Source organism: Myotis myotis, unplaced genomic scaffold (genome assembly GCF_014108235.1).
Source record: "Myotis myotis isolate mMyoMyo1 unplaced genomic scaffold, mMyoMyo1.p scaffold_m19_p_6, whole genome shotgun sequence".
Taxonomy (NCBI): Eukaryota; Metazoa; Chordata; class Mammalia; order Chiroptera; family Vespertilionidae; genus Myotis; species Myotis myotis.
The window spans coordinates 97,187,396-97,214,666 of record NW_023416368.1 but is presented as its reverse complement, the minus strand read 5'-3'; the positions used below and the strand labels follow the sequence as shown (position 1 = coordinate 97,214,666).

Genomic DNA, 27,271 nt, shown 5'->3' with positions numbered 1-27,271 from the left:
CGCCCCCCTCCTGTCCGCGCTCGGCGGGCCCTGCGCCCGCTGCCTCCACTATCTCTCTCCGTCCCGTCCGCACGCTCGGGAGGGGCCCTGCCTGAGGAGCGGGCGCAGCACGCGCTTTATCTGCAGGATTGCGTTTGGGAGGCCGGGGAGCCCCTCCCTGTGAAAAGCGACAGCGCACAGGCCCCGGGCTACGCGGTGAATGAACACTCCAGGCCTGGACGCGTCTGACGGGAGCCCCTGACTGTGTGCCGTCCTCTGCTCCTGTTTCCACCTCCCGTGAATCGGGGAAGGGCTGAGAGCCTTCCTTCTGCCATGGTCTGCACCACCCAATAGCCTCCTCAGCCTTACGTGCATAATGACTTCTTAACATCTTTTTTCCAACCTGTCTACCTCCTGTTAATTAGCTCATTGTGTTTTGAAAAATGAGTACGTGAATTGAAGGGGAGACGGATGCCCGAATAGACGTGTGTGACGGTGATGGGTCTGTAGACCAGCAACACTCAGAGCATTTGAATGACTATCCGGTTGGGCTCAGAGAGGGTCCGCAGGCTTGCCAGGGAGGGAGTTAGGGTTGCTGCCCAGCGGATCTCAGAGGTGACAACGCTGGAGGCCAAGAGGTTCCTTGGAGGGACAATCAAGCAGAGGCTGTCAGTGCTGCTGCTCCTGTGACATGGGGGCACTGAGAAAGACAGGGAAGGAGGAAGATGATTCGACAGACAGTATGTGGGCCATCCTGACCCACGATGAGTATGGTGAGGTCATTGGAAGGTAGACATCTGCCATTGAACAAAATGTAATTTGCATTTTGTTGATTTTGAAGTGATAGTAGGCATGTCTGCAGCAAACTACCCAATCTGGTAGCCGGGCTCCCAGATGCAAGGTGAGCAGAAGACATGTGGCCCAGCTCTCAAGAGCCCTAATAACTGGAACAAGGAAACTCGCCAGCGCTGCAAGATTGTAACAGGACTGGAAACCAGCCTCTGGGGCCAGGTGGAACCCTGCGCTAGCACCTGAAGAGCAAGCGCAAACCACAGGTGGGAAGGGGTTGGGGGGACAGGTGGCAAGCAGAACAGTGAGAGGGCAGAGTCCAGATGAGCTGCAGAGGCGGGCGCAGGATTTACCCGTTACTCCAGCCCCAGGCAGGCTGGTGTGCGGCCAGATGAGGGTGAGTGAGAGCAGATAAGGTCCCAGTGAGGATCCAGGCCAGATGGCTCAGGTCCTTGTGGCACTGCTCCCGTGACACTTGACCTGGAGCTTTGGCAGAAGGCAGAATCTAAAAGGTCTGAGAGCATCTGCTGAAAGAGTATGTGCATAATGAAATGGATAGATTCTTTGAGAACAGACAGACAGTATGAGCTAAACCTGATGTTAGAAAAGAAAGCAAAAGTACAGAGGGCTCCATGACAGAAAATGTACCCTGACCCTGGGCTGGAGACTTGCTAGCTGAGGGGCTTTAGGGGAGCTGTGTCAACTTTCCATGCCCACTGCCTCTAACACAGTGGTTGTCAACCTGTGGGTCGCGACCCCTTTGGGGGTCGAACGACCCTTTCACAGGGCTCGCCTAAGACCATCGGAAAACACATATATAATTACATATTGTTTTTGTGATTAATCACTATGCTTTAATTATGTTCAATTTGTAGCAATGAAATTGGGGGTCACTACAACATGAGGAACTGTACTTTAAAGGGTAGCGGCATTAGGAAGGTTGAGAACCACTGCTCTAACATGTGAGGACAGTGCTAGTGCCACTCAGGATCCAACAAGCTAATAGATATCACACATTTGACACAAGTCCTGGCACATAAAATGTATATTTAACTAAGAGAGAGAGAACACGTAGCAAAAGGAGTGAAAGAATAGTGAGACAGGGTGTAAGCTATATGAGGACAGAGGGATGTTTTTCTATTTGGTCCAATGCTGTATCCCTAGTACCTTGAGGAGTGACTGGCACATATTACACCCAATAAATAGTAGGTGAATAAATAAGTGAATAAATGAACAGAATCAGTACAGTTTATCCTAGAAGCTAATGAAAGAGAGAATTTCAAAGGTGACCATATGATATCAAATGTGAGATCCATATTTTTCTGCATTTTACATATATGGTCATGCTTTTTATTACCGTGATTCTGGGAGATACTAGAACCTGTTTCTCTTTTATTTGGAGACAAAACAAAGCAACTTATTTGCTCAAATGTATGGACAACTTGATAGCACAGGTCACATGAATGCAGATAGCCTAGTGTCTAGGAAGTGAGAGGAAGTAGCTGGCTCTGTTGAGGGGGGTCACGGTGACTTTCAGGAGGGCAGAGTGGAGGGGTGAGCCAACACCAGATGGCATGTCTCCCGGGTCAGCTCCAGGATCACTCGGCTCTGTTCTGTCTCCAGCGTTGGTAGATAAGGACGGAGGTCTGAGCCACTGTTCTTGGGAAACAAATATCCCTTACCGCCCATCTCTGCAGGCAAGCTGTGGACTCAATGTCATGTATTTACAAATGCTATGTGAAGGGCCACTGGGGCAGTTTCTTGTTTAGTAGGGCTGGTCTAATTTAAACTTCTAATTTCTTATGCTCATTCTTCGGAGTGAATAAAACATTTCTGCATTTGTGCTGGTGTAACCACATTTAGTGCACCCCCTCCCTGATCCTCACCCTGACTTCATCCCCTGACTCACTTGCAGCTTGCATAGCTACCCCACCCCCAGCTGTGTCATTCCTTCTCCACTGGTGTTTCACCTTCTGTGCCGATATGGGCTCCTCCATCCTCTAACCTGACTTCCTGCTCTCCCTTGTTAATGTCTTTGTCACAATGACTTGGGGCTCCTGATACCACTTCCACGGGGCATCCCTGCCTTCTTCCCTAGCTGAGTCCTTTTTACCATGGCCTTAGGTTTAGGGATTCACAGTCTTCTAGCTCAAGCTCAGCTCACTTCACAATGGAGAAAAAAACACAGAGCAGCCAGCATAAACGTCAAAATATCCTCAAAAGCAGCAGCCAACGATGCAGGCTTTCCTTCCTGCGTGTGGTCTTTAAAAGGATCTGTGCTGCTTTTCATTAAAGCAGTTGCACCCTGGATTTTTACTGTTTCTTTTTCCCAGAGACTATGTTGATTCCTTGAGCTAAGGTGGACTAGCATCTGCTCTCACAGCTTCAGCTTTCCCTGGCTGGGCGAGGGGCGCCTGCATCCAGGCACTCTGCATGTCCATGGGAGGAATTCAGAGGACAGAGAGGCCGAGAAGCCTCCTCCTGCCTGAGGGGAAGCAGGGTCTCTGAGACACTGATGGGCGCAGTGGGAGAAATGCCCGGCCTACTTCCCATGCACGGGAGCTTTAATCAGCGCTGTGCATGTCAACACAGATAGGTTTATGTGGTAATGCTGCAGGTGAAGAGTGATTTACATTAATATTTTCTTTTAAGTAATTTAATAAATTCAAAGACAAGAATATATCCTGTTCGTACTTGTATTCCAAACTTGCTTCACTCTGAGCCTGCACAGAGTGAGGGGCCAATGTAGGTTCTGGAATACATTAGCAAATGCAGTGTCCCTTGTGATGGATGATATTGTATTTTTTTAGAATTCCTTTATGTCCAAGGGCAAACTTGGGCAAGATGGTTTTCTATCATCTAAAACCATCCTACAATCAAGTAACTGAATAAAGCTAGTGAAGTAATCAAGACAACTACCACAGATGATAAATCGCCGACCTAGAAATCAACAATTACTCTTTTCAAGACAGCTGCATTCTTTAAATTAGATAATTTGTTGTTATCTTCATAAACCTCCTGGCACATAATTAGGAAGAAATCCATGGAACACACAGAGGAGGTGTGGAAACTTCAGAATGATTAGCCTTTCACACAACGCAAGAGAACATGTCCCCAAAGGTTTCCACCTTCTTTCTCTTGGGTGCATTATGTGATTGGAGAATAGGGATTTGGGCAAGACTTTGTTGAATATACTGGAAAAAACTCAAAATGGATAAAAGATTTCAATATAAGTCACAAAACCATAAAAATCCTTGTAGAAAACATAAGCAGTAAAATCTCAGACATCTCTCGCAGCAATATTTTTGCCTATATGTCTCCACAGGCAAGGGAAACTCAGGAAAAGATAAACAAAAGGGACTACATCAAACTAAAAAGCTTCTGCACAACAAAAGAAACCTTCAACAAAATGAAAAGAGAACCCACTGTATGGGAGAACATATTTGCCATTGATACATCTGATAAGGGGTTAATTTCCAAAATATATAAAGAACTCACACAACTCAACATCAGGAAGACAAAAATAATCCAATTTAAAAATGTGCAGCCCGGCTGGTATGGCTTAGTGGCTGAGCACCCACCCATACAGCAAAAAGTCACAGGTTTAATTCCCGGTCTGTGGGAATTAAATTTAATTTCCTGGTTGTGGCCTTGATCCCAAGTAGGGGGCATGGAGATGGCAGCTGATCGATGTTGATGTTTCTCTCTCATTGACATTTCTATCTCTCTCCCTCTCCCTTCCCCTCTCTCTAAATAAATAAAAACATATTTTTAAAAATGTGCAGAGGACCTGAATAGACACTCCTCCAAAGAGGACATACAGCTGGCCAATAGACATATGAAGAAAATGCTCAATGTCACTAATCATCAGAGAGATATGCAAATTAAAACAACAATGAGGTATCACCGCACACCTGTAAGATGGCCACTATCAATAAATCAACAAACAAGTGCTGGCAAGGATGTGGAGAAAAGGGAACCCTTGTGCACTGCTGGTGGGAATGCAGTTTATTTTTGTGCATCTGTTTATTCTGCAGCCACTGTGGAAGACAGTATGGAATTTCCTCAAAACATTAAAAATGGAACTGTCTTTTGACTCAGCAATACTACTTCTGGTTATATATCATAAGAATCCCGATATGCCAATCAGAAAAAAATATATGCATCACTATGTTTATAGCAACATTGTTTACAAGAGCCAAGATCTGGAAACAGCCCACGTGCCCATCAGCAGATGAGTGGTTAAGAAAGCAATGGTACATTTACACAATGGAATAGTACATGACTATGGGAGAAGGAGGAGGAGGAGGAGGAAGAGGAAGAGGAGGAAGAGGAGGAGGAGGAGGAGGAAGAGGAGGAGGAGGAGGAAGAGGAGGAGGAGGAGGAGGAGGAGGAGGAGGAGGAGGAGGAGGAACTTTTACCCTTTGCAACAGCATGGATGCAATGGACCTGGAGAGTATCATGCTAAGTAAAATTAGCCAGTCAGAGAAAGACAAGTACCATATGATCTCACTAATATGTGGAATCTAGTTAACAAAATAAACTGAAGAACAAAATGGAACCAGAAGCATGGATACAAGGTATAGACTGGCCCATGCCTAAGGGGAGGTGTGTGGGGGTGACTGGCTAAAGAAGGTGAAGGGATTAGCTAAAGAACATACCATATATGCACAGCCCATGGACACAGACAATAGTTTGGTGAAGGCTAAGGGAGGGGGGTGTAGGGATGGGTGGAAGTGGGCAAAGGGTATAGAATAGGGTAACACTTGCAATTATATCAACATTAAAAATTTTAATAAAGAAGTACTGTAAAACTACAGAGCAAGATAATGTTGTTGACCTGGAACTTCATTGCTGAGTTAACAAAATATTTGATTGCGCTGATGTGACAACCCTAACACTTAATAAACAACCATCTGTGAATATTCATTCATAGAGAGGAGAAATCTCTATGTTCACTGGTTGATCTCTTCCCACCCACCCTCCCGTTCCTTCCCTCTGAGGTTCAACAGTCTGTTCATGCTTCTATATTTCTGGGTTTATTTTTTTGCATCAGTTTATTTTGTTCATTAGATTCCACATGTGAATGAGATCATGTAATATTTATCTTTCTCTGACTGACTTATATTGGTTAGCATAATGCTCTCCAGGTCCATCCATACTGTTGCAAGTGGTAGAAGTTCTTTTTTTTTTTATTATTATTGCCATGTAGTATTCTATTTTGCAAATGGACCATGGCTTTTTTGTCCACTCTTCTACTGATGGGCACTTAGGCGGTTTCCAAATCTTAGCTTTTGTAAATTGTGCTACTTTGAACATAGGGGTGCATATATTCTTTCTGATGAGTGTTTCAGGTTTCTTAGGATATATTCCTAGAAGTTGGATCACTGGGTAAATGAGAGTTCCATTTTTAATTTTTTGAGGAAACTCCATACTGTTTTCTATAATGGCTGCACGAGTCTGCATTCCCACCAGCAGTGCACTAGGGTTCCCTTTCTCCACATCCTCACCAGCACTTGTCATTTGTTGATTTGTTGATGGTAGCCATTCCGACAGGTCTGAGGTGATACCTCATTGTCATTTTAATTTGCATCTCTCTGATGATCAGTGACTTTGAGCATTTTTTCATATGTCTCTTGGCTTTCTGTATGTCCACTTTGGAGAAGTGTCAATTTAGGGCCTTTGTCCATTTTTTAATGGGATTGTTCGTCTTTCTTTTGTTGAGTGGTATGAATTCTATATATATTTTGGATATTAGCCCTTTATCAGATGTATCATTGCTAAATATGTTCTCCCATACAGTGGGCTCCCTTTTCATTTTGTTGGAAATTAACCACCTATCAGATGTATCATTGTAAAATATGTTCTCCCATGCAGTGGGCTCTCTTTTCATTTTGTTGACGGTTTCTTTTACTGTGCAGAAGCTTTTTATTTTGATGTAATCCCAATTTGTTTATTTTCTCCTTAGTTTCCTTTGCCCTAAGAGATGTATTGGTAAAGATTGCTATGAGAGATGTCTGAGGTTTTGGTGTTTATGGCTTCTTCCAAGGTTTTTATGGTTTCATGACTTACATATAAGTCTTTTATCCCTTTTGAGTTTATTTATGTGTATGGTGTAAGTTTCATTTTTTTTGCATGTACCTATCTAATTTTCCCAAAACCATTTATTGAAGAGACTGTCTAGACTCTAGACTCCATTGTATGCTCTTGCCTCTTTTGTCAAATATTAATTGAGCATAGTGGCTTGGGCCGATTTCTGGGATCTCTGTTATGTTCCATTGACCTATATTCCTGTTCTTGTGCCAGTACCAGGCTGTTTTGAGTACAGTGGCTTTGTAGTATAACTTGATATCTGGTTCCTCAAACTTTGTTCTTCTTTCTCAAGATTGCTGCAGCTATTTGGGGTCTTTCTTGATTCTAAATAAATTTTTGGAGTATTTGTTCTAAGTCTGTGAAAATGCTGTTGGTACTTTAATGGGGATTGCATTGAATCGATAGAAAGCAATCGATAGATTGCTTTGGGTAGTATGAAACTTTTTAAAAAAATATATTTTTTATTGATTTTAGAGAGGCAGGGAGAGATAGAAACATTGATGATGAGAGAGAATCATTCATCGACTGCCCTACACTGGAGACTGAACCAGCAACCCAGGAATGTACCCTGACCAAAATCCAACCACGACCTCCTGGGTCACAGATCAATGCTCAACCACTGAGCCACGCTGGCAGAGCTGGTCATATGGAACTTTTAATGACGTTGATTCTACCAATTCATGAACATGTATATTCTTGCACTTGTTTATATCTTCTTCTATCTCTTTTTTCAATGTTCTGTAGGTTTTTGAGTACAGGTCTTTTACCTCCTTGGTTAAGTTTATTCCTAAGTATGTTAATTTTTTGTTGCTATAGCAAATGGGTTTTTTAAGTTTCTTCTTCTGAGAGTTCATTATATGTATAAAAATGTCATATATTTCTGGGTGTTAATTTTGTATCCTGCTACATTTCCAAATTCATTTATTAAGTCTAGTCATTTTTAGATAGAGTCTTTAGATTTTTCTACATACAATATCATGTCACCTGTGAATAATGAGAGTTTACTTCCTCCTTTTAAATTTGGATGCCTTTTATTTTTCTCTTCTTGTCTGATCGCTGTGGCCAGGACTTCAGTACTATGTTAAACAAGAGTAGTGAAAGTGGGCATCCCTGTCTTGTTCTCATTCTTAGGGGAAATGGTTTTAGTTTTTGCCCATTGAGTATGATGTTGGCTATAAGTTTATTATATATGGTTTTTATTATGTTGAGGTATGATCCCTCTATTCCCATTTTGCTGAGAGGTTTTTTTTGTTTGTTTTTTTTTTTTCAAAAAAGGTGTTCGATTTTGTCAAATGCTTTTTCTGCATCAACTGATATGATCATGTGATTTTGTCTTGCAATCTGTTTATGTGCTGTATCACATTTATTGATTTGCGAATATTGTACCAGCCTGCATTCTTGGAATAAATCCCACTTGGTCAGGGTTTATGATCTTTTTAATATATTGCTGGATCCGATTTGCTAATACTTTGTTGAGTGTTCGGGCGTCTATGTTCATGTAGGATATTGGCCTGTAGTTTTCTTTCTTCGTAATGTTTTTATCTGATTTTGAAATTAGGATAATGCTAGCCTCATAGAACGAGCTTGGAAGTGTTCCTTCCTCTTGAATTTTTTGGAATAGTTTGAGAAGGATAGGTTTTATTTCTTCTTTGAATGTTTGGTAAAATTCCCCTGTGAAGCCTTTCAGACCAGGGCTTTTGTTTGCTAGGAGTTTTTTAATGACTGCTTCAATTTCATCAGTTGTTATTGCCCTATTCAGGTTTTTTAATTCTTCCTGATGGAGTTTTGGAAGATTATATTTTTCTAGAAATATGTCCATTTCATTCGTGTTGTCCAATTTGTTGGAATATAGTTGTTCCTGGCATTATTTTTCTTTTTTTAAATTTTATTTTGTTGTTTAAAGTCTTACAAATAGTACATACGTCTCCTTTTTTCCCCATTGACCTTCCCCTGGCCTCCCCTACTCCCCCCACCCCCACCCCCAGCACATGCCCTCACCACCCCCAACCCAGTGTCCCATTTTTTTTTAATGACCCTTTGACCCTTTGTATTTCTGTGGGGCTAGTTGTTACTTTGCCTCTTTCATTTCTGATTTTGTTTATTTGGGTCCTCTCTCTTTGTATCTTGATGAGTCTGGCTAGAGGTTCCTCAATCTTGTTTACTTTTCAAAGAACCAGCTCTTGGTTTTGTTGATCTTTTGTTTTGGGGGGTTTTTTTTGTTTGTTTTTTTAGTCTCTATGTCATTTATTTCTGCTGTGATCTTTATTATTTCCTTCCTTCAACTTACTCTGGGCTTTCCTTGTTGTTCTCCTTCTAATTCGTTAAGTCGTAGAGTTAGATAACATTAAAAGTTTTTCTTGTTTTCTTTGAGGTTGAGCTGTAGTGCTATGAACATCCCTCTCAGAACTGCTTTCACTGTGTTCCATAGATTTTGGATTGTTGTGTGTTCATTTTCATTTGTTCCCAGGATGTTTTTTATTTCTTCTTTGATCTCTTTGGTAACCCATTCATTGTTAAATATGCTATTTATCCTCCATGTGTTTGAGTGTTTTTATTGTAGCTGATTTCTAATTTCATGCCATCATGATCTGAGAAGATCCTTGATATGATTTCAATCTTCGTGTACTTGGGGAGACAAAGAGAAGACAAAACAAAACAATGAAACAAACAAACAAAAAAACACACCCACAAACAAAAAAGAAAAGAAAACAAGAAAAGGAAGGGGGGTGGAATATGTAGATGCAGAGCTGAAATAAATGAAATAAGAATAAAGAATTAGAGGAATACAGGAAGAAAAACGGTACAAAATAAAGGAGGGAGAAAAGAAATGAAAAGACAAGAAAATAAATTGAGAAGGAAAATAGAGGAGAAAGTGGATAGACCTAAAATAAGAAAAACAAAAATGATGAGAAAGCAGGAGAAAAAGAAAAGAGAGAAAAAATTGAGTAGTAAAAAAGAAAATAATTGAGTAGAAAAAGGGAAGAGAAAAATTAGATATATGAATGAAACAACAGAGTAGAATAATAACAAATCATTGAAGCAGATAGATAAAGAAAATAAATTTAAAAATGGAAATGCAGAAAGGTAAGAGAAAAATAAAAAAGAAAAGGGAGGGGAAAAAAGAGAAAAGAAAAAAGGGAGAAAAAATCAGTTTTTAAAAAAGTGAAGTGGTGTTCTTTCCGCCATTTAGTGTCCCATGGGAGCTTGCTTTGGATCCCCCTCTTCTGTTCTGCCTGCCAATTCTGGGCTTCCTGTGAGGTACTTAGGTGCCAACCACTGACAGGCACTGTCCTTTGGCTTTCAGCAACCTGCTTGAAGCTCCAAGCGACCCACTGACCCACCATTTGTGTGTCTCCACAGGACTTCACTGTGAGAGGGAGGGGACAATCTGCCCTCTAAAGCAGGTTTGTTAGCAGCATGGGGCCAGGGCTGGGTCAGCAAACTTCCCCTGGTTCTCCAGGCTCCACTTCTGCCCATCTTTGCCTGTTAGTCAGCTGTCAATCTTAATCACTCAAAGTCTGTTTCTGAAAGAGCTTTAGGTAGAGAAGGTGCTATTGGGTTTCAGGGAATGTGGTTGGTGTGTTTCCCTGTCCCAGGGCTCCTCCTCTGCAAGTGGCCCAGAATATTACTCTGCTCTCGGCTGGACAGAGATCCTCGTATGGAGACAAATGGGGTTGGCTGGGAACCTATCAGCTATCCTGAGCAGGGAAAATATCAGATGGTTCCCAGGATAGTGGGGCAGATGGCCCTTCCCCAATCCAGTCACTGAGGCTCCTTGGGACTGTTCAAACCTATAAGTTTGGCCTCCACCTGTGAGAATAAACAAGTCATCTTTTCTGTCAAAGAACAGTTTAAACAACCCCCATGTTGGTCGCATGGCTTGCAGCTCCCCTGGGAGCCACCATCTTGAAACAGCAAAGGCCAACCCCTCCCTTTGAATTAGCCAATCGCAAAAGACTGTGAGCCTGAGCTCCAATCAAGAGGAAAGGACAGGTCACGGAGCATCAGGGATTATAAAGCTCGGTGTGCACACACTTCCAGACCATGTGTGCGCACCCTTCTTCGTAGAAGTAAAGTGTTTGCCTTGCTCCTGGCTCCGAGTGTGTTTTGTGTTCTACCAGGACCTCTGCCTTAGGGGGGCTCGCCTTACTTCTAACGTGCCTTTGTTTCCTCTGAAAAGCTCAAAATGCAGGGTGTGGCAGCAGGGCTCCTGCGGGTGGGCGGGCTGTATCACCCAGGGCAGGTTTTCTTCTTTACCTGCCCTGCAGCTAGCTCCTCTCAGGAAAAATGGCCATTTTGGTTTGGGGGCCTGCTATCAAATGCTCCTGGCTTCTGTTTTTCCAAGTCTCCCCACAATGCTTCCCACCCCAGCCTCTCCTTAGGCACCTCAAGTCCACGTTTCCCTCCCTGCACCAAAGCTTCGGGGGAGTAGTTTCAAATGAAAACTCCTGTGCTCTGGGCAAAACAAACAAACACACAAAAAAACACCCACTGTGGCTTTCTCTCCATCGGTCTGCCAGCTCCAGGCTCTGCCAGCCAGCCTGCCACCTTTCACCACTGGATGTTACATGGGCCATGGGTCTCGGCTCTGGTGCTCCGTGCTGTGGAGCTCAGCCTTGGTTTGGGCCTCTATGTTCTGAGAGAACAGACCCTCCTGTAGCCCAGCGCTACCTCCTCTCTTGGCCTGCTGGCCTGCCGCCCTGGAACCTGGGTCAGCTCCTTTCATGACCTTGCCCTTCCTACCAGTTTCCAAGTGTTTTCTGTCCTCCCTTGATGTAAGTCTCCTCCTCAGCTGGACCTCAGTTGGTAATTCCAGATGAATGTTCTCCAATTTAGTTGTATTTCCACTCTGGCCCTGGGATGAGGTGCACAACAGATCTGCCTATTTGGCTGCCATTTATTTTTCCATTTGCATTTTCAAGGGAGCTCGTCCCCCATCTCAGTTTCAACACTGCCCCAGCGGACATTGGGGCAAGTGTCTCTGGTAGCTCCTACTGCCCAGGAAAAAGGCTCTGGGCCACACATGAGCTCATGCCCAGTAAGGACCCCTCATCCAGGTGAATGCCTTTTGTGGGGAGCTCCACACCTCCTTCAGGATTCACTTGGCCTTTGCTTCTCCTAGGCAAGCATCCTGTTCTCTTCTATCACGATTGAAATGGCTTCACCAGTTGTTAAAGTCTCAGTCCTCCTTCCTGGCTCATAAGTGCACCCAAACTGAGTTTTAGGTGGTGTCATTATCTGGTTAAAGCTACACACAGGAAGAGGAAAATGAAGAGCAGGGATAATCCTGCTTCTAATTCATGTTTATATCTAAGAGGGGGGATGGCTGGCTTACCAAAACTTCACTCCCCCAAGGAGAAATGCAGAAGAGAATTTGGGGTTGATTTTGGCAGCATTAGTCCCCATGTGAGCACCAGATCTGGGATGAGGACACAAACCTTGAGTCTATAACACTCTGCTGAATTAAACACCCAAGAAAGCAATGCAGCTCTTCCCTGTAGCCTTTTCCCCATCAAAACTCTTCTGAAAAAATCCAGACTTTTGTGACAACAAGAAAGAAAAATACACAGGAGCAAGGTTCAACCACGCATTTTACTCAGGAAAACTGAAATGTTCTGAGCTCAGCCCAAGTCAGGCTCTCAGTCTGGACAGATTGCCAAGGCCCTAGGGAAAGAGAAAGCGGTTACCTGAATTTCAACACAGGAGTCTGCAGGGAAATGCCAGAATTTGGTCAATTTCTACCTGAACATGAAACACTTTCCTGAAGGATCTAGGCCCAGTTTGGGCAGGACTGGAGGTCTTCTGATAATGGAAAAACTTTATCTGAAGCCCCCAGCTTGTGCCCTTGGCCTGGATCCTGGGTCTTGAGGTCCACGGCTCCTCCTTGGGGCTTGTGGCACCACCTCAGCCTCCATCCTTCCATGGGCTGCCTCATTTGGTCTCTGTCTCTCCCCTTATCTTGTGCTACCAGGGTCATGCTCTTCAATGTGCCCAGTTCTGTTGATCACACCCTTTAGAAAACCCTATTTTTTTCTGTTGCAATTGCAAAAAAAAAGGCACAATTGCTTATTTTTGCCAAGAAAATAGTAATAAGAGGATTTCACAGAGACTGGGGAACCCAGCTGTTTACATTGGATTTCTAAGCCGCTTCACATGCCATCATCTGTAGACAGTTTGCTTGTTTTCACCTCACCTGAAACTTGCAGACAACTTAGTTGACCCCCTCAGTGCCACCAGAATTTCCCCTGGAAACCTGCAGCTGGACTCTGGTGGGTATTTTTTATTGTTGGGCATCGCTACATCTTTTCTTTCTCCACTTTCTCCCCATCGTTGAGTGCCAGGTGGGAATGCCTGGGCAAGCAGAAGTGTTTCAGAACACTTGCTCTTAAACTGAGTTCACAATAAGTAATAAAATTGACAGTGCCCTAGCCGGTTTGGCTCAGTGGATAGAGTGTCGACCTGTGGACTGAAGGGTCCCAGGTTCGATTCCGCTCAAGGGCATGTACCTTGGTTGCGGGCACATTCCCAGTAGGCGATGTGCAAGAGGCAGCTGATCAATGTTTCTCTGTCATCGATGTTTCTAACTCTCTATCCCTCTCCTTTCCTCTCTGTAAAAAGTCAATAAAATATATATATTTTTAAAAAGCTGACAGAGTGTCTTGGCCCCAGGGTTTGTGTTACCCCCTCCTCCAGCTGTAAAAGCCCTCTTGTAGAGAAAAGGAAAAGAGATGAACTTAGGAGGCTCATAAGTAAAATTCTGACCTTGGATTCTCATGATCAAACTTTGAGTTTTTTCTCCCAGTGTGCTTGTGCTTCAAGACAGAACATGGTAGGTAAGGAAATGAAACCCCTTCACACTGGAGGAAGTTTCCATGGAATTCTACAAATGGATGATGATAAAAAGGATGTGATCCATGAGTAGGTAACACAAGACTAGATGGCAGTTTTTGTTTTTCTGTCTTTGGAATTACTAACTTGTTAGGGAGTGGGAGGGATTGAGATGGTTAAAAATGACCTTTCTTAGGGATCAATACAACAAGAAGATATAATCCTGGTAAACATATATGCACCCAATGCAGGAGCACCCAAATTCATAAAAAAACTCCTGGAAGATATCAAAGGAGACATCGACAACAATACAATCATAGTAGGGGACTTTAATACACCACTGACAGCACTGGATAAGTCCTCTAGACAAATAATCAGCAAAGATACAGCAATCCTAAATGACTCACTAGATCAGATGGACTTAATAGACATCTTCAGAACACTTCACCCGAAAGCCAGGGAATATACATTCTACTCAAATGCTCATAGGACATATTCAAAAATAGACCATATATTGGGTCACAAGCAAAGTATCCCCAAATTCAAGAAAATTGAAATCATAAAAAGCGTCTTCGCAGACCACGATGGCATAATATTAGAAATAAACTACAATAAAAACAACCCAAAATACTCAAACAACTGGAAGCTGAATAGCATGCTATTAAATATTGATTGGGTTACCAATGAAATCAAAGAAGAAATTCGAAACATCCTGGAAACTAATGACAATGAAAACACAACAATCCAAAACCTATGGGACACAATGAAAGCAGTCCTGAGAGGGAAGTTTATAGCTCTACAGGCCTATCTCAACAAACAAGACAAAATGGTAGTAAATCAGCTAACTCTACAACTCAAAGAATTAGAAAGAGAGCAACAAGAAAACCCCAGAGTGAGCAGAAGGAAGGAGATAATAAAGATTAGAGCAGAAATAAATGACATAGAGACCAAAAAAACAATACAGAAAATCAATGAAACCAAGAGCTGGTTCTTTGAAAGGATAAACAAGATTGACAAACCTCTAGCCAGACTCACCAAGAAGCAAAGAGAGAGGACCCAAATAAATAAAATCAGAAACGATAGAGGCGAAATAACAACAGACCCCACAGAAATACAAATGATTGTTAAAAAATACTATGGACAGCTCTACTCCAACAAACTAGACAACCTGGAGGAAATGGACAAATTCCTAGAAAAATACAACATTCCAAAACTCAATCAGGAAGAATCTAAAAATCTCAACAGGCCAATAACTATGGAAGAAATTGAAGCAGTCATCAAAAAGCTTCCAGCAAACAAAAGCCCAGGACCAGACGGCTTCACAGGGGAGTTTTACCAAACATTCAAGGAAGAACTAAAACCTATCCTCCTCAGACTACTACAAAAAATTCAAGAGGAAGGAACACTTCCAAGCTCATTCTATGAAGCCAGCATCACCCTAATACCAAAACCAGGTAAAGACAACACAATGAAAGAGAATTACAGGCCAATATCCCTCATGAACATAGATGCCAAAATCCTCAACAAAATCTTAGCAAATCGGATCCAGCAGTACATCAGAAAGATCATACACCATGACCAAGTAGGATTTATCCCAGGGATGCAAGGATGGTACAATATCCGCAAATCAATAAACGTGATACATCACATAAACAAATTGAAAGAAAAAAACCACATGGTCATATCAATTGATGCAGAAAAAGCATTTGACAAAATTCAACACCCAGTTTTGATAAAAGCTCTCAGCAAGGTGGGAGTAGAAGGATCATACCTCAACATAATAAAAGCCATATATGACAGGCCCACAGCCAACATCATACTCAATGGACAAAAACTAACACCATTTCCCCTAAGAACAGGAACAAGACAGGGATGCCCCCTCTCACCACTCCTGTTCAACATAGTACTGGAAGTGTTAGCCATTGCAATTCGGCAAGAAGAAGAAATAAAAGGCATCCAAATTGGAAAAGAGGAAGTAAAACTGTCCTTATTTGCAGATGACATGATATTATACATACAAAACCCTAGAGACTCCATCAAAAAGCTACTGGACTTAATACATGAATTTGGCAATGTAGCAGGATACAAAATTAACCCCAAGAAATCCGAGGCATTTCTATACACCAATAGTGAACTTTCAGAAAGAGAGATTATAAAAACAATCCCGTTTACCATCGCACCAAAAAAATTAAGCTACCTAGGAATAAACTTAACTAAAGAGGTAAAAGACCTCTACTCAGAAAACTACAGGACGTTGAAAAAAGATATAGAGGAAGACATAAACAGATGGAAGAACATACCGTGTTCATGGATTGGTAGAATCAACATCATTAAAATGTCCATACTACCCAAAGCAATCTATAAATTCAACGCACTTCCCATTAAAATACCAATGGCATACTTCAGAGATCTAGAACGAACTCTCCAAAAATTCATCTGGAATAAAAAAAGACCTCGAATAGCTGCAGCAATCCTGAAAAAGACCAAAGTAGGTGGGATCTCAATACCAGATATCAAGATGTATTACAAAGCCACTGTTCTCAAAACTGCCTGGTACTGGCACAAGAATAGGCATATAGATCAATGGAATAGAATAGAGAGCCCAGAAATCGGCCCGAACCAATATGCTCAATTAATATTTGACAAAGGAGGCAAGAACATACAATGGAGCCAAGATAGTCTCTTCAATAAATGGTGCTGGGAAAATTGGACAGATATATGCAAGAAAATGAAACTAGACCACCAACTTACACCATACACAAAAATAAACTCAAAATGGATAAAGGACTTAAATGTACGACAGGAAACTATAAAAATTCTAGAAGAATCCAAAGGCAACAAAATCTCAGACATATGCCGAAGCAATTTCTTCACTGATACAGCTCCTAGGGCACTTGAAACTAAAGAGAAAATGAACAAATGGGACTACATCAAAATAAAAAGCTTCTGCACAGCAAAAGAAACCATCAACAAAACAACGAGAAAACCCACTGTGTGGGAAAACATATTTGCCAATGTCATATCCGATAAGGGCCTAATCTCCAAAATTTATAGGGAACTCATACAACTTAACAAAAGGAAGATAAACAATCCAATCAAAAAATGGGCAAAGGACCTAAATAGACACCTTTCAAAAGAGGACATTCAGAAAGCCAAGAGACATATGAAAACATGCTCAAAGTCACTAATCATCCGAGAGATGCAAATCAAAACAACAATGAGGTACCATCTCACACCTGTCAGACTGGCTATCATCAACAAATCAACAAACGACAAGTGCTGGAGAGGATGTGGAGAAAAAGGAACACTTGTGCACTGCTGGTGGGAATGCAGACTGGTGCAGCCACTATGGAAGACAGTATGGAGTTTCCTTAAAAAACTGAAAATGGAACTCCCATTTGACCCTGTGATCCCACTTCTAGGAATATATCCCAAGAAACCAGAAACACCAATCAGAAAGGATATATGCACCCCTATGTTCATAGCAGCACAATTCACCATAGCTAAGATCTGGAAACAGCCTAAGTGCCCATCAGTAGATGAATGGATTAGAAAACTGTGGTACATCTACACGATGGAATACTATGCTGCTCTAAAAAGGAAGGAACTCTTACCATTTGCAACGTCATGGATGGAACTGGAGAGCATTATGCTAAGTGAAATAAGCCAGTCAATGAAGGAAAAATACCACATGATCTCACTCATTCATGGATAATAGAGACCATTATAAACTTTTGAACAATAATAGATACAGAGGCAGAGCTGCCTCAAACAGATTGTCAAACTGCAGCAGGAAGGCCGGGGAGGGTTGCGGGGCAGGAGGTAGGGGGGTAAGAGATCAACTAAAGGACTTGTATCCATGCATAGAAGCATAACCAGTGGACATAAGACATTGGGGGATAGGGGAGGCTAGGGGACTGTCTAGGGCGGGGGGATAAAATGGACACATATGTAATACCCTTTGTAATACTTTAAGCAATAAAAAAAAAAAAAAAAAAAAAAAAAAAAATGACCTTTCTTTTCCAAGGTAATTTTTTCTTCACTCCTGTTAGTCTCCTAGTGGTTCCTTGTCTCTCAGCAAGACAGAAAGGAAAAGATAGAGACAGAAAGAGAGAGAGAAAGCTAGAGATACAGACAGAGAGACAGACCAATGAGGGAGACAGACACAGGAAGACAGAGAAAGACAGAAACAGAAAGACAAAGAGAGGGAGAGAGAGACCGAGACAAAAAGACATACCCATAGAGAGATAAAGGAAGAGGCAGAGATAGAGAGAAAGAGAGGAGAGTGTGAGGGTTGTGGGAAAAGGCTCCCTGGCGATCCAGAGCTCATGTTTGAAGTCAGCAAACCTGTATTCAATGCCCATACATACTAATTTTGCAACATAGCAAAGAAATTTAATCTCCCTGGGCCTTTGCTGCTTTTGTCCTATTTTTCTAGGAGTGGGGTAATATATTTGGGGGGTAAATATTACACAAGGTAGGTAGTTTGCAAAAAATCCCTGACACCTATTGAAAATTCTCAAGATCTTAATTTTTCTGATGGAAGCAGGGCCGCTGCAGAGGTTGGAGACTGGGTATGTTTCCATGCAGGGGTGACTCGAAGCTCACAGTCTGAGTGCAAGGTGATCAGGATGAAGGTGTCTGGGTGGAATGCACCTCGACAGGCTAGTACCCAAAGCCCGAGTGGAGTGGAGAGAGATCAGGGGCCAGAACCTGCCTTCTGTGACCAATCCCTCAGCTTCGGCAACAACCAGACTCTGGGCTGTGGCGTCCGTGTTGCCCTCCAGCAGGACAGTCTGAGGGCGGCCTCTCCTGTCTATCTCTAGCCCCTTGTCTTGGAGAGGAAGGTGCCGAAGCCTGGTGCCTGGTGAGTGTTCTGTTCGGTTCTTGCCTCAGAAGTGCTGAGTGCGGCACTCATTCCCCAAGGTCCTGGGACATGAGAAGGGAGCCAACGCTTGTCCGGGGAGGGGACTGTGACTGGTCCCATCCATGGCCTGGCCAGGAGGTGTGTAGACACACAGTTTTGGGTGCTGATTACTGAGTTGGAGCAGAGAAGGAGTGTACAGGGAGCCCCCCGAGGACGTTGCCTTCCAGTAGCAAGAACGTTTAATCTCAATATTAACTTTTTAATGTTTTTTTAGTAGGCTTTAATTTTTAGAGCACTTTTAGGTTTGCAGCAAAATTAACATGAAGGTACAGAGATTTCCCATCCACACATAGTATGGGAAATCTCCACTGTCAGCATCTCCCACCAGAGTGGTGCATTTGTTATATCTGATGAACCCACATGGACCAGCGTCCATTGTTTACATTACTAGGTTCAGTCTTGGTGTTGTGCGTTCTGTGGGTTTGGACAAATGGATAATGACGTGTATCCAGCATTGCAGTATCATAGAGTAGCTTCACTGCCTGAAAATCACCTGTGCTCCCACAATTCATCCCTCCCCTCCACCAACCCCTGGCAACCACTGATCTTTTTCTGCCTCCTAGTTTTTGCCTTTCCCAGAACGTCAGATAGTTGGATTGTACAGTATGTGGCCGCCTCTGATTGGCTCCTTTCACTGAGCAATACACATTTGAGTTTCCTCCATATCTTTTCATGGCTTGATAGCTGATTTCTTTGTAGTGCTGAATAACATTCCCTCACGTGATGGTACATGGACCCATTCCCCTACTGAAGGAATTCTTGGTTGCTCCCAACTTTAACTTTGTATAAAATTTTCATTTCTAAATTATTTCATATATACATAAAATTTGCAAGAACAACACCCAGGATTCTGTGCACCCTACATCCAGATGCGCCCATGTGCAGCATCTGCCTCCTGTTTACCGGCTTCCCCACAGCGCACTCACTCTCTCCTGTGCATTTGTCCAGACCTGTCTATACAAAGGCACACATATGCTTTTCTGGACCATCTCAAAGCAGTTAGTGAACCCGACCCATGAACCCTGTAGCATCTCCGTGTTAAATACACCAAAACTCTCCTCCCGTATCCCTGGCAATCCCTGTTAGCTCCCACTTCCAGAAAATCCCATCCCCTGTGTGGAACAGCCCTGCTCTGACTCTCGCTTCACCCACCTGTTCTGCACGTGGTACCGGGAAAAGGATCGGAAGCGGCAGGAAGAAGGGAGAGTGCCTGGAGCCAGCAGGGAGGGCGATAGGCTCCTCCACAGCCTAACCCCTCAGTCTCCCCTGCAGACTCCCCTCCCCCTGTAAGGACCCCCTCCCCGCACCCTCCCCTGCAGTGGGAAGGGCTTAAAATGGAGACGTCAAATAAATCTTTGGATAAGCAAGTATAGAGATCCAAGTAGCATTTGGGACTGGAGATAGAAATTTGTGGCCAACTGCATACATCTCTCATTTAAAATCATGAAAGTGGCTAATATTTGGGATGTTTCTATACTATCTGCTCAAATTATCTGTAAATCTAAAATTGTTCTTTAAAAAATACCCACTAATTTCTTTTGCAAAGGAATATTGTTTAGGGGCGGGACAGAGAAAGGTACAGCATAAAGAAAATCCAAGATCTGGAGTTGGAGAACCCCATACTGAAAGGTCTGGAGAAGCAGGATGACTCCTAGAGTCAGGGGGGGAAACAACAAACAAACAAAACAAAAAACAGGCAGAGCCGTGGGAGGCACAAGGAGGTACTGCACCAGGGAATCAGGATATAGTGTTGAGGGAGCTGCTGAGAGCAGAGGGGGATGTGGGCATAAAAAGTGACCTTGAAAAAACTGACAAGCGTGGTCAATGAAGGGAAGTGCCCTGTGGAGGGAAGTAGGTAGAAAATTTCAAAATTATTGTCTATTAGGCAGAGCTGAAAATTGGAGAGTGCACAATCAAGGTTTAGAATAGAAGGAGCCAGGCCAGGTGTCCGACCGAATGGAGATGGAGCGTGGGTGAGCTCCATCCCCAGGCCCAGACTCTACAGAAAAGGGGTTTGGGTGGGGAAAGAGATAATGTGGGCAGCAACATGGAGAATTTGGGGAGAACGCAGTCTTTGCTAGAAGGCCAGAAGGAGCAAGATTTCACTCTAGTCTAGGAAGTAAGGAGATGTTTGGGAGAAAGCTGGTTTTGTGTGTGTGCATGTGTGTGTTTTATTTTTTATATATGTTTAATTTTTCAATCACAGTTTACATTCATCAGATGTACAGCACACTGGTTAGAAAATCATGTGCTTTACAGAGTGGTTCCCCTGATGTTTCAAGTACCCACCAGGTCCTGTACGTAATTACTACAATATTATTGACTGTATTCTGTATGCGATAATTTACATCTCTGTGACTATTCTGTAACTAGCAATTTGTACTTCTTAATCCCTTCACTTTTTTTACCCAGCCCTCCAAAACCTCTTCCCTCTGACAACTGTCAGTATGTTCTCTGTATCTATGAGTCTGTTTCTGTTTTTTTATTTTATCTTTTAGATTCCACATATAAGTGAAATCATACGGTATTTGTCTATCTCTGGCTTATTTCACTTAGTACAATACTCTGAGGTCCACCCATGCTGTCACAAAGGGTAAGATTTCCTTCATTTATCTTTATTATTGAAAGTATTACAAGATTTTCTTCTTTATACATTTACCATTGTGTAAATGTACTGCAACTTTTTTATCCACTCATTTACCGATGGGCACTTGGGTGGGTTCCAAGTTTGACTATCTATAATAATAAAAGCAGAATATGCTAATTAGACCGGATAGCCGAACGACCTTCCTGACTTCCTTCCCAACGACCTTTCAGACTCTGGCCTCCGTGAGCCCACGGCCTCACCCCTGCGCCAGCCGCCAACCCTGTGCACTGTTCCAGGACCGCAGCGCAGCCCCCGCCTCTGCCAACTCTGCCTGCCCGGCGCTACCTTATACCCGGGCAGGCTCAGAGTTGTTCTTGCACACCCACAGGACCCTCCCCGCACCCGAGAGGGGCAAGGCACCCACTGGGTGGGAGTCGGTGGCAGTGGCAGAGGGCAGCGCTGGCGATAATAATAGCTCCTGTTTATCGACCGCTCACACTGTTCCAGGCTCTGTGTTGAACCCTTTGCGTGTGTTCATCCTCCCGTCAGCCCTGTGAAGTCGCCAGGATTGTTATCCTTGTTTTTCAGAGGCAGCATTTGAGATTCAGAAAGACCAAGCAACTTGCAGTCAGAAGGTGGTGAAGTCAAACAGAACCAGAATTTTCTTGACCCTACCTGCTGCTGAACATAAAGCTGTGACACCCACCGAGGCCTCGCCGATGTCAATAATCGCTCCCCAGTAGAAATAAAACAGCGGTAAAGAAGAATGGGAGAGTGTGGATGAGAGTGTGAGGGAAGCACTGGTGGGACACTGTATTTACTGCAGACGCCCTAGAGAGCGGGACAGTTCCCGGCGGTCAGTCAGATCAGTGCCCCAGAGGCCATCCAGGACCATGAGGGGGAAGGTTACCATCCAGAAACCCTCTCATTGTTTAAGGCAGAGGTTTTAATGTATTGTAGCTGCTAACTATTGTACAGCTGCCTGGAGATGCCCTCAAGTAATTAAAACTTAAGTTGTTGAAATCAAAATTTATTCTTTCATCCCCGTTATTGACCTTGGAAGAACTTTCGCTGGGGTGAAAAGAACCCGCTCCACGCTAGCCATGCACATGCGCATTCGCGTCTGGATGCAGCTCCACTCCATCCACTCCAGTGACCGCACCACCATCGACTGGTTTGCTTCAGCCAGAACCTCCAGATCATCTTTGACTGCACTTTAGCTTGACTTTAGGTGAATATAAATGTTTTCACTTTTTATTATGGAAAATGTAAAAATATAGATGAAAGGAGAAAGAACAGTGTAATGAACCCTACTCATATACCCATCACTCAGTTTCAACAATTGTCAATTCCTGGCCATAGTTTATTATTATTTGACAAATATCTATGATATATGAATCATGTACCAAGTTCTAAACTAGGTCCTAGGAATCCAAATATATATCAGGTTTGACTGTAACCCAACCTGGAGGATATAACATTTGGCCTTGGTCCTTGATAGGTGAATAAAACTTACCCAGAAAAAGAAAGTTTCCCTCATTCATTCATTCCCTTTCAACGAATAATTATTATGTGTGAGGCACTGTCCTTGGTGCTAGGAACACATAAAGAAACAAAATTGCGTTTCTTCCTTCTTGAAGCTTAAGTAATGGGAGACATTAAACATGTGATTAGAAATGTGATGAGTATCTTTTTTTAAAATATATTTTTATTGTTGATAGTATTACAGATATCTCCCATTTCCCCCCTTACTTCCCTTCTCCTAACCCCTATCCATCCCCTCTCCCCAGGTCTTCACTACTCTATTGCCCATGTTCATGGGCTATGCACATCTATATTAATAACCTATATTAATAAAAGGGTAATATGCTAATTAAGGTGGATGTCTTCCAGGCGTCCTTCCAGACAAAGCCGCAGCAGCTTCCCGAGGCTCAGGAAGGCCTCAGATGGCTGCCGCTGCGAGGGCCCGAGGCTCAGGCAACAAGGCCTGGGCCAAGGCTCAGGCAGCCATGGTGGCCGGCAGTGGCAGCAGCAGAGGCGTGATGGGGACATTGCCTTCCCCTGATCGGCCGGTTGCCTCCCATAGAGGGAAGCCAGACTGTGGCTTAGGCCCACTCCCTGTGGGCTCCCTGAGGGCTACTGGACTGTGAGAGGGGGCAGGCTGGGCTGAGGGATGCCCCCCAGTGCATGAATTTTTGTGCACTGGGCCTCTAGTCCTATCTACACTAATAAAAGACAAAGATGCTAATTGACTGTACCTTTGCTACACCCTAAGCCACGCCCACCAGCCAATCAGAGCAACTATATGCAAATTAACCCAACCAAGATGGCGGCCGGCAGCCACGGAGCTGGAGCAAGCAGGAGGCTTGGTTGCCCAGGCGATGGAGGAAGCCAAGCTTCCTGCCTGCCCTGAGCCGGCTGTGGCCTCTGCTCATGGCAACAAAGTTTCAATTATAGAAGATAAATAAATCCCAGATACCTGCTTCCAGCCAGCCTCCACTGGGAGCTTGGGTGGCTGGGGGTTGTGGCCAGCCTGAAGCCATCAGCCCCTCACTCAGGCTGGCCACACCCTCATGGGGTGAGGGTCCCTGCTGGCGGGCTTAGCCAGCCTTAAAACGGCCCTCAGCCCCACACCCTGACTGGCCAGGCACCCCAGCAGAGCCCCCCACCCTGAAGGGTGTGTGGCCAGCCTGCAAACAGCCATCAGCCCCTCACCCAGGCTGGCCAGGCATCCCAGGGGGACCCCCCCCCCTCGCCACCTTGTAGGGGCTGTGGCCAACCTGCAAACAGCCATCAGCCCCTTACCCAGGTTGGCCAGGCACTCCGATATAATAAAAGGGTAATATGCAAATTGATCCTAACAGCAGAAAGACTGGGAACGACTGCTCACTATGACACACACTGACCACCAGGGGGCAGTGCTCAATGCAGGAGCTTCCCCCTGGTGGTCAGTGCACTCCCACAGGGGGTGCTCTGCTCAGCCACAAGCCAGGCTGCCAGCTGCCAGTACAGTGGTGGTGGTGGGAGCCTCTCCTGCCTTCTCAGCAGCACTAAGGATGTCCGACTGCAGCTTAGGCATGCTCCCCACTGGCAAGTGGACATCCCCCAAGGGCTCCTGGGCTGCCAGAGGGATATCTGACTGCCAGCTTAGGCCCAATCCCCTGGGGAGCGGGCCTAAGCCAGCAGGTCGTCATCCCTCAAGGGGTCCCAGACTGTGAGAGGGCACAGGCTGGGCTAAGGGACCCTCCCCCCACCCCCCAAGTGCACAAATTTTTGTGCACCAAGCCTCTAGTATATAATAAAAGGGTAATATGCAAATCGACTCGTCGCTATGATGTGCACTGACCACTAGGGAGCAGATGCTCAATGCAGGAGCTGCCCCCAGCCTGCAGGCCCTGTTTGCCTTATCAGGCCCTGCTGGCCAACCTCTCGGTCCCTTCCCCCCTGGCCATAGGCTCTGATTGCCCAATGGCAAATGGGGAGCCAGGGGTGGGCAGCAGTGGGGGGCAGGGCCAGCTGCTGGCTTCCAGGGAAGATGGCCCTGATCTCAGGCCAGGCCTAGGGACCATACCTGTGCATAAATTTCGTGCGCCGGGCCTCTAGTTATAGATAATGCTGCAATGAACATAGGGGTGCATATATTATTTCGAATTGATGTTCTGGGTTTCTTTGGATATATTCCCAGAAGTGGACTCACTGGGTCATAAGGCAGTTCCGTTTTTAATTTTTTGGGGCATATAACTCTGTACTGTTTTCCACAGTGGCTGCACCAATCTGCATTCCCACCAATAGTGTACTAGGGTTCCCTTACTCCACATCCTCACCAGAACTTATTGTTTGTTGATTTATTGATAGTAGCCATTCCAACAGGTGTGAGGAGATAAATTTGCATCTCTGAATATTAGTGACATTGAGCATGCTTTCATTTGTCTATTGGCCATCTGTATGTCCTCTTTGCAGAAGTGTCTATTCAGGTCCTTTGTCAATTTTTTTTATTGAATTGTATGTCTTCCTGGTGTTGAGTTGTATAAGTTCTTTATATATTTTGGAGATTAACTCCTTAACTGATGAATCATTGGTGAATATATTCTCCCATAGTATGAGATCCCTTTTTGTTTTGTTGATGGTTTCTTTTGCTATGCAAAAAACTTTTTGGTGTGATATGGTGCCATTTGTTTATTTTTTCCTGTGTTTTCCTTGCCCTCTGAACCATATGGGCAAAAATATGGCTGTGAGAGATGTCTGAGATTTTACTGCCTCTGTTTTCTTCTAGGATTTTTATGGTTTAATGACTTACTAATACATTTAAGTTCTTAATCCATTTTGAGTTTATTCTTCTGTATGGTGTAAGGGTGGTCTATTTGCATTTTTTTTTTTGCATGTATCTGTCCAATTTTCCCAACACCATTTATTGAAGAGACTGTCTTTACTCCACTGTATGCTCTTACTTCCTTTGTCAAATATTAATTGACCAGAAAGGTTTGGGTTGATTTCTTGGTTTTCTGTTCTGTTCCATTGATCTACTGGTATATGCTTGTTATTATGTCAGTACCAGACTGTTTTGATTACAGTGGCTTTGTAGTATAGTTTTATATCCAGTAGTGTGATTCTGCCCAACTTTGTTCTGCAACTCAAGATTGCTGGGACTATTCAGGGTCTTCTTTGGTTCCCTATAAAATTTTGGAATGCTTGTTCTAGATCTGTGGAATATGCCATTGTTATTTTAATAGGGGTTGCATTGACTCTATAGACATTTTAATGATGCTAATTCTACCAATCCATGAACATGGTATATTCTTCCACTTGTTTATATATTCCTTTATCTCTTTTTTTCCATGTTCTGTAGTTTTCTGAGTACAGGTCTCTTATCTCCTTGGTTAACTTTATTCCTAATATCTTAATTTTTCTGTTGTAATGGTAAATGGGATTATTTTCTTAGTTTCTCTTTCTGATAGTTTGTTATTGGTGTATTAAAATGCCACTGCTTTCTAGATATTTTGTATCCTGCTACTTTGCCAAATTTATTTATTAGATCCAGTAGTCTTTTGGTGGAGACTTTAGGATTTTCTATGAACAATATTATGTCATCTGTGAATAACGACAGTTTTACTTTCTCCTTTCCAGTTTGGATTCCTTTTATTTCTTCTTGCCTCATCACTAGAGCTAGGACTTCCAGTTGAATAAGAGTGGTGAAAGATGACATCCCCATCTTGTTTCTGATCATAAGGTAAATGCATTCAGTTTTGGGACAGTGAGCATGATAATGGCTGTAGGTTTTTCATATATGTTATTATGTTGAGGTACAGCCCCTCTATTCCTACCTTACTGAGTACTTTTATTATACATGGGTGCTGGATTTTATCACATGCATTTTCTGCATCTACTGACATGATCGTGTGATTTTTACCTTTCTTTTTATGTGATATATCACATTTATTGATTTGCAGATATTGTACTAGCTTTGCAATCATGGAATAAATCCCACTTGATCATGATGTATGATCTTTTTAATGTATTGACTGATCTGGTTTGCTAATATATTGTTGAGGATTTTAGCATCTATGTTCATCAGGGATATTAGCCTGTAATTCTCTTTCTTTGTAGGGTCTTTATCTGATTTGGAATTAGGACAATGCTGACATTGTAAAAAGAGTTTGGAAGCCTCCCCCCTCTTGAATTTTTTCGGAATAATTTGAGGAGGATAGGTGTTAGTTCTTCTTTGAATGTTCAGTAAAATGTACCTGTGACGTTATCTGGTCCAGGACTTTTCTTTGCTGAAAGTTTTTTGTGTGTGTATGTTTTCTTTATTTTTTAAAAATATATTTTTATTGATTTCAGAGAGGAAGGGAGAGGGAGAGAGAAATAAAAACATCCATGATGAGAATCATTGATGGGATGTCTCCTGCACGCCCCACACTGGAGATTGAGCCCGCAACCTGGGTATGTGCCCTTGGCCAGAATTGAACCTGGGACCCTTTAGTCCTCAGGCTGATGCTCTATTCACTGAGCCAAACCAGCTAGGGATGGAAGTTTTTTATTACTGCTTCAATTTCATTAGTTGTGACTGG

The 27,271-nt window shown here is 43.4% G+C and overlaps 1 long non-coding RNA gene across 3 annotated transcripts; it reads left to right on the top strand.

Moving 5' to 3' along the window:
• The first annotated feature begins 33 nt into the window (after positions 1 to 33).
• LOC118658659 lies at positions 34 to 26,546 on the top strand. 3 transcript variants are annotated; one of them, XR_004968343.1, is made up of 3 exons: positions 34 to 1,034; positions 21,792 to 22,434; positions 26,328 to 26,546. It is a non-coding gene; the product is annotated as an uncharacterized LOC118658659 (long non-coding RNA). The 3 variants fall into 3 exon arrangements; XR_004968341.1 differs by lacking the exon at positions 34 to 1,034 and adding an exon at positions 12,980 to 13,130; XR_004968342.1 differs by lacking the exon at positions 34 to 1,034 and adding an exon at positions 21,176 to 21,209.
• Positions 26,547 to 27,271: the final 725 nt, after the last annotated feature.